Source organism: Pleuronectes platessa, chromosome 10 (assembly GCF_947347685.1).
Source record: "Pleuronectes platessa chromosome 10, fPlePla1.1, whole genome shotgun sequence".
Taxonomy (NCBI): Eukaryota; Metazoa; Chordata; class Actinopteri; order Pleuronectiformes; family Pleuronectidae; genus Pleuronectes; species Pleuronectes platessa.
In genome coordinates this window covers 4,176,050-4,188,327 of record NC_070635.1, presented here as the reverse complement: position 1 = coordinate 4,188,327, position 12,278 = coordinate 4,176,050, and the positions used below count along the sequence as shown (strand labels likewise).

Sequence of the window (12,278 nt, the reverse complement as noted above, 5' to 3'; positions counted from 1 at the left end):
GGGCAAAGACCTTCCAGAGATCCGAGCCCAAGCCCTTCTCTTGGCTCTCCCGACGCTCACCTCAGTCCTGGTCACCCAGAAAAAGGAGGCCTTCAAAGCTCCGCGATGGGCCTCTGCGTCGCTATCTGTTGGGATGTCTGCCGTTCCCGCCCCCCCCCCGCTGGCTTCTATGGTGGACTCGTGAGTAGCGGTGTGGATCCTGACAAAAGCTCAGTTATCTCTATGCCTGGATGACAAATCAGTCGAGCGACTGGCCCGGCAGCGAGGCGTGGAACCCCCGAGACTTAAAGGGCTGCGGACCTGTGTGCTGTCAGGGGAGGTCACCAAAGGGGAAGTGAAGCGGCGGCTGGCGGCGGCAGAACAGGACTTGGCCACGGTGTCGTCAAAGCTGGTGGAGATGGCCATGCCCAGACACGCCTGTTAAGCCAGCTGCTCCTTCACCGCCATGCTGCAATCTCTGAACGGCTCCATTGATGAAATGGCGGCCGATGCCGAGAAGATCGTGGCTGCAGCTCTCGGGGAGTGAAATGCTTTTCTCTGTGTGAGATGTTTCCTGTTTACGTGTTGTTCACCTGCACTTTTATGTTTATTAAACTCTCCACAAACCCTTTTGATACGTTTTCACATTGTTAGATGAAGTTTTAAATAGAGACACTGTGAATACTATGTGAGCAGGAATTCTCAAAATAAATATGAAGTAATGAAAACTGCTCTGTGCCTATCAACAAGACTTCACTACAAACAACAACTAATAGAGGAAGTGTGAGGAAGTGCATCTGAGTGCAGATACTGTGAGAAGCTGCAAACTCTATCACTGTAATCATAACACCTACAAGAAGCTGTTTTTCCGGTTTGCATGACAGGGGATGATGATCATTTCTTTGCATCCCCTTTCAAAGTGTGAAAACTTCCTTTTTCTGTAAAGTCTCATTCTCGGAGTGAGGCTGTGTGTGACAGACTGATACAAGTGGGTCCTCTGAGGTAAGAACAAGCTTCAATGGTTATTTATCTCCTCATGATGTTAATCTACTAGAGTAAAATAAAGTGTTTCAGAAGTTGTATTTACAGTAGATACACTGATTACAAACAAAATGATTTTTTTTTCATAAAATTTATAATAATTTAAAACACTTTTTCTTCCAGTCAGTTGAAAAACTTTTTTCCAAATGAAAACTCAAACATCGGTTTCAGATGTCGTAGTTCCCTGAAGACTGAGATGAACCCAAAGAACCAGATATGACTTTTTAAACAGTATATTTCAGACTAAAGGTTAAAAAATGTAAATGTAATGAATACACTGTTATTTTTCCAGTCGACATATTGTATATGTGTTCTTTGGGTTCTTTGAATAAAAGTTAGTTGGACAAGTAGCTAATGTCAAATAAAATTAAAAAAGAAAAAGGAAAATAAACAATACTTTAGTTATTAAAGGAAAAAAGAAACTGAACTCTGGGATTAACAAAAACACTTAATTTCCTTTAATAAATGACAAATTCTGCGTAGAGGTGAGGTGAATTTTGTGTTTTCAAACCACAAGTTCACAACCATTTTGACATGAGGAACAAAACAAAGACAACTCTAACTGTCAGTAAAAGAAATGAAAAGAGGAAGAAGGAAATTCTGACACAGGCTGAAAAATAACTTATAATCACACGTTTTACAGTAAATACAGAAAGTTATGTGATCTTTAAATGTTTTTATCCACTTTTAATTTTTAATTTGTTTCAGGAATCCAGTTGTCGTCCCACATGAGATGGAGGCTCAGACAGTCACGTGGTTGGTTTTTCTGGCCCTAATAAAACGTAAGGATTTTATTCTCCACTTTAAAACAATGTTTTGTGTTTTTACCAACATTTGCATAATTAAAGATTAACTGACTTCTCCACTTGTGTTTTCACCGACAGATGTTTCTACAAGTGACCCTGGAAGTCCCGTTAAATGTATGTACAATACAAATCTGAATATGGAAATATGTTTCAGAATATACATAAAATTACAATCAGTACACAAATGTGTCCTTCCTGCCCGAGCAACCAAGGCTCCTCCGGGTTGAAATATAATTATTAACCTAACGTACATGAAAAATGGACATTTGAACATAAACCATTGATAAAAAGACAGAATGCATCTTTGAGATCATTTTAGTTGATGTGTATTTTGACTTTTTAGTTTGGTTCATGTCCCATTTACAAAAATTCATGAGGTGAGATTTATACTGCAAACAGGCACCAGGTGGCGATCTAGACACTTTGGCTTCACTTTTAGTCGATGGTTTGAACTCTTCAAGATCAGTTATGACTCTAGAGCAGTTTGTCACAAAAAGCTTCACTCTTCATAGTTTCACAATCAATTTGGCTACAAAAATCTGTCATAAAAGAATAAATAAACGAACAGAAAACTAGACCTACGTAAAATCAGTGAATGAAGAAAGATAAAAGTTTGTTTTCACCTCCTGACTCAGTCTGCTGTATGTCCTCGTTCAGGCTGTTTCAGAGCCTCAGGGCTCTTGTTTCAAAAGCTTTGTCCCCCAACTTTGTCCTTTTGTACAATAATTCATATCAGCTGAACTGATGAAGAGGAGTTAAGGAGCTTCAAGAGAGGAGCTCCCTTTACCACAGATTGTTGGATCTTTTGCTCTAGAGAACTTTTACATTGACAAGAAACATATGTAACACAGACTAGAGGGAAGAACAACAACAAAATAATAAAGTGCCTTCTTTAAAGAAGATTCTGCTTCCTCTCTACAGACCCGCCCACTGAACCTATACTGTCTATGAGGTCTGAGGTCACAGAAGGTCAGACCATCACCGTCAGCTGCACTGCTGAAAGTTTCCCACAGGCTTTTTTTTTCAACCAAACAGATCAAACCAAATCTTCCTTTAAAAAATCTGTTTATGCAAAAGTAGCTTTTCTCATGTGTTTTTCTATCAACTATTACGTCTGACAGTTGAAACAATAGCACCTGAGAAATGAATGACCTAAACTAAATGTGTCTATTTGATTAAGTTCTGTAGAGCTTGGAAAATATGAATAAACTACCAGACCCTATATAAAGTCATTTAATCTATAAATTATCAATAAAAATGATCCAGTAATGTTACGTGGTGCCACTCTGCTACTTAATGAATACTGCTGATAAACTACTGTGCTGCTTATTCAAATTATGAAATCAGGGCCTATACTTGTAATGGAGTATTTTGTACTGCGATTTTTCGACTTTCTTCTACTATTCAACATGACTTAAGTGTCCTGTTGTCATAACTTGATTTATTTAAATAGCTCTTCTAAAAACAACGTTACAAAGTGCTTCCGATATAACATATATAGTAACAACACATCAAAATATGAAGATACATTTAATAACAATTAAAAATGTCTCAGATTCACCTGGTGTTGATGTGAAGGAAAATGTGTTGTTGACACTGAGGGAAGAAAAACAATAAAATCATAATGTGCCTTCTTTAAAGAAGATTCTGCTTCCTCTCTACAGACCCGCCCACTAAACCTAAACTGTCTATGAGTTCTGAGGTCACAGAAGGTCAGACCATCACCATCAGCTGCACTGTTGAAAGTTTCCCACAGTCAACTCTCACCTTGATGAAGATCAACACAAATCCTCAGTCTTTAAAAAGCACTGAAAATAATATTTATTCACAAACCAGCAACTCCCTCTACCACACGTTTACTGTGACTTCATCCGACGCTGGCTGGTACTTCTGCCGTGCCCAGAACACTGAGGGCTCAAAGGACAGCAAGCAGCAGGAGTTGGTGGTGAAATGTGAGTGTTTCAGCTGCGGCTTTATGTTTTAAACAAACAAATCAGAAAAAATCTTCCATAAAAAAAATTGTCAATGCAGCAGAAAAATCTTCTCATGTATTTTTTCAGTGATCCAGTTTTTTCATTAATTTTTACTTCTGATAGTTGAAACAACAGCACCTCAGGAATTTATAACCGTAAGAACTTAAATCTCAGGGCTCTTGTTTCAAAAGCTTTGTCCCCAAACTTTGTCTTCATGTATAGATTTAGTTTGAATTCTGAACTAAAATCTTCTGCATAGTATTCACAATATTACATTCTTAGTGGACCATCAGTCACATAGCAAGTGTCTTGGTCCAGATTTGTCCAGGGCCACTTGAAGACCAGAAGTGATCGATCATTTCCTGAAGTGGCCCACATCCGTGTGCTATCTGGGTTGTGAATTAACCTGAAAGAATCTTCTGCTTCAGATTCACCTGTGGTTGAGATAAAGGTCATTTCACTTGGGTCCTTTTTCCAGATAAGCCGAGGAAGACGAGCATTTCTGTCATTGGCTCTTCTGATAACCAAGTGAAAGTTGGTGGTTCTCTCACGTTAACCTGTGACACCGATGCCAATCCTGCCCCGACGACTTACTCCTGGTCCCGCAGCAAAAATCAACAAACTGACTCTTGGTGGAAGAACACAAACAGACGAATGCTGAGTTTAACAATACAAAGAGCAGATGAAGCTTGTTACAGCTGCAGCTCCTCAAACCTCATTGGTGGAGGGGATGAGAGTCAACCAGTGTGCATAAAAGTACTGTGTAAGTACTATGATGTTTCCAGTGATTTTTATGTAATTCAAATACTTTGATCATCTGCTTCCAGCTTGTGTGTGAAATGTCAGCCTCTGCTCTCGCTTTAAATTACTCTGCTGCTTATTTTAATTATGAATTCAGAGCCTACACTTGTAATGGAGTATTTTTGCTCTGCGATATTTCTACTTTTACTTAAATCTCTGTAATTCATCCACCAGAGTAAAGTATAATTATGTTGATATGAAGCCTTGTGACTCCCAGTAATTATACGGTTTCTTATAGTATACATTTTGGTTTCATGCAATGTTCTATTTTCACAGGTTTGCATGTTATTGTGATCCCTAATCCACTGTCTCCAAACTTACCTTGATTTACATCCTGATGAAACATAAAAACATATATTATGCAGGTTATTCTATGTTATAAAGACCATTATATTAGGAGCAGTGGTTAAATCTGACAGTTCTCTGTTTTCTATATCTTTGGTTACTGCAGACAGTCCCAAACATGTGACAGTTCAAGCCAATCCTGGTTTTGATGTGAATGAAAATGTGTCGTTGACACTGAGCTGTTCTGCTGAGTCCAACCCACCAGTGAGCTCTGTCACCTGGAGGAAGACGACTGATGGGAGAGAGGAAATCATCCAACAGACTCAGACTCAGACCTTCAGGGTGAATTCAGCCAGTCCCTCTGACAGTGGACTGTACAGCTGTGAAGCCACCAATGACATTGGAAGTGGAAAGTCACAGCCAGCTGAGGTTAAAGTCAGATGTGAGTAGAATGATGCACTTGTGATGGTGAATGGATAAACAAGGAGGATATATTCTACATTACTGTGTATAAAGTAAATACTGATCAGACGTGCTGGTTCCAAAAAGAAGAAAACATTACTCCACAATGTGATGTCATTCAAAATAAGGTTTAGCAAACCTGATCAGAAATAAGTAAAAAAATGGAACACTTACCTAAAATCAGTGGCTGTTAGGGTTAACCCTTTGCTAGGAAGAGAAATTGCTGAGAGAAAAGTTTCATCAGGAGAATCTAAAGCCAGTCTGTTTAATCTTTTATTGTTTCAATGCCCATTAACTGGTATGAAAATACGTTTCACATTCTTCTCAGTCTGGTTTTAAAGAGCAGCAATAATGACACTTCACTTGTTGTGTATTTCATGTTTGATCTTTGATGATGTTCAGAAAATGACGTTGTCTTTTCTCCTGAATTTCCCGTCTAGTTTCTCCAAAACACACACACATCACGGAGTCGGCAGAGAAGCAGGAGCTTGACGGGAGGAGCTCCGTGATGCTGAGCTGCTTCAGTCACAGCTTTCCCCCAGTTCACAACTACTCATGGTACAGGAAGAGTCAGGGAGAGGAACAGGATGAACTTGTGTCAAAGCATCAAAACCACACAGTGTACTCAAACCAGTCAGGAGTCTACTACTGCATCGCACAAAATGAAGTAGATCAAAGTTTGTCTGATCCCGTCCATCTGTTTGAACGTGAGTGAATTTCAAGGTCTGATAACTGTGTGTTTTATTGTTCAGGAGACATGTGGGAGGTTTATATCAGATCATGTTTTCTGGTTGTCCATCAGTACATCCCATTTCCTACATCCTTCGCACAAACACACAATAAGAATCAAGGAGTAAATGATTTGAGTTCGGTAGCCAAAGGTGAAGCTCGATATGATGCTCTCTCTCTTTTAGCCACAGGAAACTCTCTGCACATCCTGAAGTTCATCGTTCCTGCTCTATTTGTCCTGATGATTATCATTTTAATCGTCATAGTTTTAAGGTGAATGAATAAGAAGTGCATTTGATTAAATAAATACATTTCAGAGATGGTCTGGCATGTGTAACCACATCATGTCCCTCTATGTTTTCAGACTCAGGAGGAAAAAATCTATTCAACAAGGAACAACAAACATCAAATCCCCTTCTGGTTTTTCGGAGCAGTTGAGTCGTCCAGACGCCCCTGAACACCAGCCTCTTCCAGACAGCACGTAAGACCACACCCACTCAACACACTGTCCCCACCCAGGACAAGGATCATCATGTGGGACAGAGTCAGACATGGGCTGCTGCTCATGCTATAGTCAAAGGATCCATTTATGTTCTATATCCTCCGACATGAATAGCACAATGAAAGTCTGCCCTGTTATTTATAATAGTCATTCACTCTGTATGCATATGTTTATTCTTACATATCTTTTATATTCCACAGGCCTCCGACCGACATCAACCTTGTTTACAGCATTTTGAATCTGCCCCAGGTGAGTCCCGGGTTGAGACAACACTTTAAACTAGAAAACAATAAGTTAAAACAGTCTTTAAACAGAGACTTTAGTAAAACTCAAGAAGATTTATATTAAAAAAGAGTTTAATTCAAAGTGTCTAGTCATGGTGGCCTGTTGTCAGAACCGTGTCGTAGCACAATAGATTTTTTAATTATTTAACAACCAGTTGTTGAAACTTCAACATTTATATCTAATTGGCTTTATGTATATTGAAATCGTAGGAAACAGTGATTAAGGAGACTACAGGTCTAAGATTCAGGATATTTAAGCCTCTGCCTCATCACTTCTAACCTGTTACAGCTGTAAAACTACTGATTCTTCTAAATACTCTAAAGCAAATCTAAATATATCTACTTAACAAATCAAGAAAAATCGGTGTAAAAAACCACGAAAATGGTTGATTTTCAGTGCTTACGAATTGAAAACAGAATTAAAATGCAGTTTGTAGTTGTACTGCATCTCAGAACCATATGTACATCAATATATAACGTTCATGACTTAAATGTACAGACATGTAGCTGACATGTTGAGAGAACGTTAAAGTAAAGGTGATCAATAACAATCATGGTTTGTGCCAACTGTAGGGGCGTGCTTAGGCCCGATTTAAGCTTGTCTATTCATTCTGTTGGGAGAACTGCTACTCGATAGACGTAAGTGTTATAACTCTCCTAAGAAATTGTTTCTCAACCAGCGAACGTGGTAAAGTTGACTGTTATTGCAATTAATTGTTTTGGCTATTATGCCAATTCATTTTTCTCATTACAAAGTATTTGTTTTTCACTCTTTTGTTTTATTTCATATTGTCATTATTAATGCTGCCCTTTTGGGCCTTCGTTTTGGGAAAACAAAAATTCCCATCACACAAACTACATCTCCAACACCTCCTGAGAGTTTTTCTACCTATGTCAACCGCTCTTGTACATCTCTCTTTAACACGCATGCACAGGGGAAAACTACCTGCAGTTTCTAGCCCCAAGCCGGTTTCAAGGTTCCCCTCATCACCTTTATATTATTTTAGATATATTTCTCTTATTTTAGATATTTTTCATGATATTCAAGAGTAATCTGGAAATGTGTTGAAATATCAAAGTTAATTTCGCAGACCCTCTGCAATGCCGTCACGGACCACCAGGGGGCCGCAGACCCCTGTTTGAAAACCCCTGCTCTAAAGTCATAATTTCAATAATATGTTATCAAATATGTTTTAATGGTGATATTACAAAGCATCCAATGTCCCAGAATCTGTTATTTGTTTTATTTTGAGAAAACACGATGCAAGGATCTGAAACAAGACAACAACATGTGCACATCATTTTTAAAAATTACGAATAAAATAATCTATCAGGATCAATCAATCAATCAATCAAATTTCATTTGTATAGCCCATATTCACAAATTACAATTCATCTCATAGGGCTTTAACAGGGTGTGGCATCCTCTGTCCTTAACCCTCAGCAAGAGTAAGGAAAAACTACTAAAAACCCTTTTAACAGGGTAAAAATATGTAGAAACCTCAGAGAGAGCCACATGTGAGGGATCCCTCTCCCAGGACGGACAGAAGTGCAATAGATGCCACGTGCAGGAAAACATCATCAATAATCAAAGTCTCTAGCAGCATTTGATGAGGGTAGACATCCCGAAGGACATCATGGATCTAGGAAGGATATCTTCAACCCCTCAAATTGACCATGTAGAGCTACTGCCTTCCATCTTCTATCATCAGTATTAATCTGGCTCTACAGGCAGATGTGTCTTTTACTGTTCAAGCTGTTGCTTTTCCCTCCTTGTTCTTCCATATCCTGCTCTCACTGTGTGTCCTGTCAGTAGCTGTCTATCAGTACACTTATATCTCAGTATACTGGGGCCATTAGTTAAAAGACAACCTGTACAGCATCCATTTTAGAGCATTCATGAAGAGATTCAGTTGCTGCTTGATAATCACTGATGTTTTCTGTCTGCATCTGATCAGGCTGCCTCTGCACAAAACCCCACAAGACGGCAAGCTGGAAACACCGAGGAGGATTCTGTCAACTACGCTCCTCTGAACTTTAAGAATAATCTGAAGTGAGAATTTAATCTTTGTGTTACAATACCAGACCAACAAAGTCGTTATTAATCAGTACATATTTGTTTTTCAAGGAAGAAGCAAAGAAAGGTGGAAGAAGACTCCGTGTATGCGAAGGTGTCCAAGCCAACACGAGTTAAAAAGGTCAGGAACCGTGACCTCTCATTTTGTTATATCAGTCCGTTTATTTTGCTATTAGGTGAATTTAATCCAGAAATTGTAGCACAAATAAACTTTAAACTACCTTCACTCTCATCCTAGAAGGAACCAGAGAACCTGCAGGACTATGAAAACATTAGTGATGCAGCTGCACGTGCACCAACATCTCCAAATCTATTGGACGACCACACCAGTGAAGGTGAAGTGGAGCTGAACTTTCCACAGGTGAGATTCACAGCGACGCCCCGACGTCAGACGACCAACAGAGACTCCAGCAGCTCACACCAAGATGAGAGTCTTTACTCTAACGTCAGGATTTGACCCGAGATGTTCTCGTCCTGCTTTTTACAGCTACCTCGGGCCTGAGGAAGTTTATATTCACAATAAGTCATCACATAGAGTCTGAAGAGTTCATGTGTTCAACCGTGTTGCCATTTGGAGTATTTTAAAACTAGTTAGCAAGAAGGCACAGAAGTTACATTACTGAGCTAAAATATAATATATCAATATTTAAAACTGTTAATTAAAGGTTCTGGAGAAAATAGTGAACAAAGCTAAATGTGAGGGATAAACGGTTTAAATCCTTATTTTGAAACTTAAAATGTAAATAATGTGAGTGTAAAATGATTGTATAATTAACTTTTTATATAATCTATAAATGACATGCAGTTAGATAAGAAACGCTGAGAATCACTGCTGAATGTTTTTTTTGTGCTTTCCAGTGTTGTGAACTTAATCCAAACCCACACACATGAAATGTAAATATCCTGTTGCTCAAAATAAAATGAAATATGTTGGAACAAATGATGAACTTTAAGTTTATTGACATTATTGTTGGATCGTGAACATGTCACAGTGTGAAAGAGTTTCGGGAACATGCATGTACACACAAAATGCATTGCGTCAAGAAAGCACATTATTTTGTGATGCATTTCTATCAACGGACCATTTAAACCTTAAATTACGTCTTGAAAAAGAACACATGCATGTGAGCAGGCACGTGCACAAATTTCGCCCCGACATGCTCGACGGCGCTCACTAGAGACAGGGAGAGAGATACTGACAGACAGACAGACAGACAGACAGACAGACAGACAGGCAGACAGACAGACAGGCAGACAGGCACACGGGCAGAGAATTTAAAGGCAGTTTTACTGTTCTACTATTTATTCATTATTATTATTTTTAATTTCATAAATAATTTTGGCAATGGGTGCCCTTTTTTGGGGTTTGAGCACCTGCCGCCCAAAATGTCTATGCACGTGCCTGCATGTGACTGAGGTGTAATGTTTCTAAATGTCTTCTTACAGTTTTTCACAATTGTTAACACACGTTTTTCAAAACAATAACGGCTTTCTCAAAACTGCACACAGACAACTGAAAACCTCACACACAAAATGCTAAACCTGACACTCCCTTTGCAAGATGACTCTTTGCCATCAAATCTCTTACCTGTTCACAAAATGGAACTCGTGTTTTCATTTGGTACACACAGCCATATTTTCAAAGGACACAAACATACCATTCATTGGGAACACACAACTAAGCATTTGCTTGCACACTATCAAGCATTTACAGCACACTGAAGTGAAAAATTGAAAACACAATCATCAAAGTGGAACACACCATATGAATGAATGAGCCATTTCTCCTTTTGTAAAATGTCTCAGTGTAGGCCTACTTTTTTCATAGTGAAACATAAAACAGCACACAAATATGCAGCATAAAAAGGTTTATTTCGGTACACACAGAGAACAGTACAGAACTGTAAACCGGCCTACTCAACCCCCCCCCCCCCCCCCCTTCACAAAAATTACAGTTTTTCACAATTTCAAAACAATAACGGCTTTCTCAAAACTGCACCCAGAAAACTAAGAACCTCACACACACAATGCTGACAGGCCTCGACACTCACGTCGCCACAGGCCAACTCCATGGCCTGGAGCAGTGGGACCCGGTCCTGTGGGTTCCGTTCATATACCTTCCACCTCCAAGCTGAAAATAATTCCTCAATGGGATTCAGGAAAGGAGAATAAGGTGGAGGGTATAGAATGGAAAAATATGGGTGGTCCTGGAACCACTCCCGCACTGGAAAGCTCACATTGTCCCGGATGACAACGTGATTGATCCGCTGTGGGTCATCTGTCTGGTCAGGTGGTACCAGCAGGTCATGCAGGCCATCCAGGAAGACGAGGAGACGGGCAGCGTTATAGGCCCCTAGATGGGCATGAAGGTGCAAGATCCCATGGTGATTCATTGCAGCACACATTGTGATGTTCCCACCACGCTGGCCGGGGACCTCAACAATGGCCCGCTGGCCAATGACATTTCTGCCCCGTCACCTCCTCTTCACCAGGTTGAATCCCACCTCATCAATAAAGATGTACTGGTACAACACATGAGCTGTGTCATGCTCCTGGATCAGCATGAGAATGCAAGTTACAGTATGGACACAGAGAGGTCAACACAGTGGGCTACAGTGAGACACTGTAGAAAAGGAACAATATTGGATTACAGGTACAATACATGCATGTGTCATTGCTGAATGTTGGTACTTACAAGCACAAACTCTCACCATAACTCCTTGATGCTGTCTGTTCCGTTCTAATAGGACCCTGTACACTTGTTTCATCAGCATGGCATTCCTATGAAGAATACGGTCCAATGTAGAGAGGCTGAGGGTCTGGACGTTTCTAAATGTAGCATGGTCAGCCAGGATCCTAGTTTTTATTTGTCTGAGTGTGATAGAGTTGTTCTCACGAACCATATCTACAATTTCAGTTTCCTGTTCGGCTGTGTAAATACGGTGAAATTGCTCAACAGACCTGAATGTTTAGAGATTTGAGTATTTGTGTGTTGTAGGTTGATGCTTGGAGAATTTACTTGAGAAGTGTGTGCAACAACTGAACATTGTGTGTAGTGTTTTGACAACAAGGTGATGTGTAATTGACATCAGAGTGTAATGAAGGAAATCAGAGTCTAATGCAGATAAGGGAGTGTGAAGTAGTGCCAAATTGGGTCGAGCGATTGGTACATGAAGTGAAGGTTGTGCAAATTGTGCAGAATTTTCGCTTTTTGTGTGTTAACAACTGAGAAAAACTATTTCCTGTCTCAAACTTGGCCTACAGAACCAGTCTGAACTGGATCGGACAAACGGCCTTAGTTCTTCTATATAAGATCCTTGCATTTGACTGTTCTCCATC

General features: G+C 39.7%; 2 long non-coding RNA genes across 2 annotated transcripts; both read left to right on the top strand.

Moving 5' to 3' along the window:
• The first annotated feature begins 854 nt into the window (after nucleotides 1-854).
• On the top strand, nucleotides 855-4,089 carry LOC128449423 (uncharacterized). Its single transcript, XR_008339869.1, has 4 exons — nucleotides 855-981; nucleotides 1,729-1,802; nucleotides 1,905-1,940; nucleotides 3,491-4,089. It is a non-coding gene; the product is annotated as an uncharacterized LOC128449423 (long non-coding RNA).
• A 4,746-nt stretch (nucleotides 4,090-8,835) lies between these two features.
• On the top strand, nucleotides 8,836-9,707 carry LOC128449425 (uncharacterized). The gene is made up of 3 exons (XR_008339871.1): nucleotides 8,836-8,915; nucleotides 8,991-9,060; nucleotides 9,178-9,707. It is a non-coding gene; the product is annotated as an uncharacterized LOC128449425 (long non-coding RNA).
• Nucleotides 9,708-12,278: the final 2,571 nt, after the last annotated feature.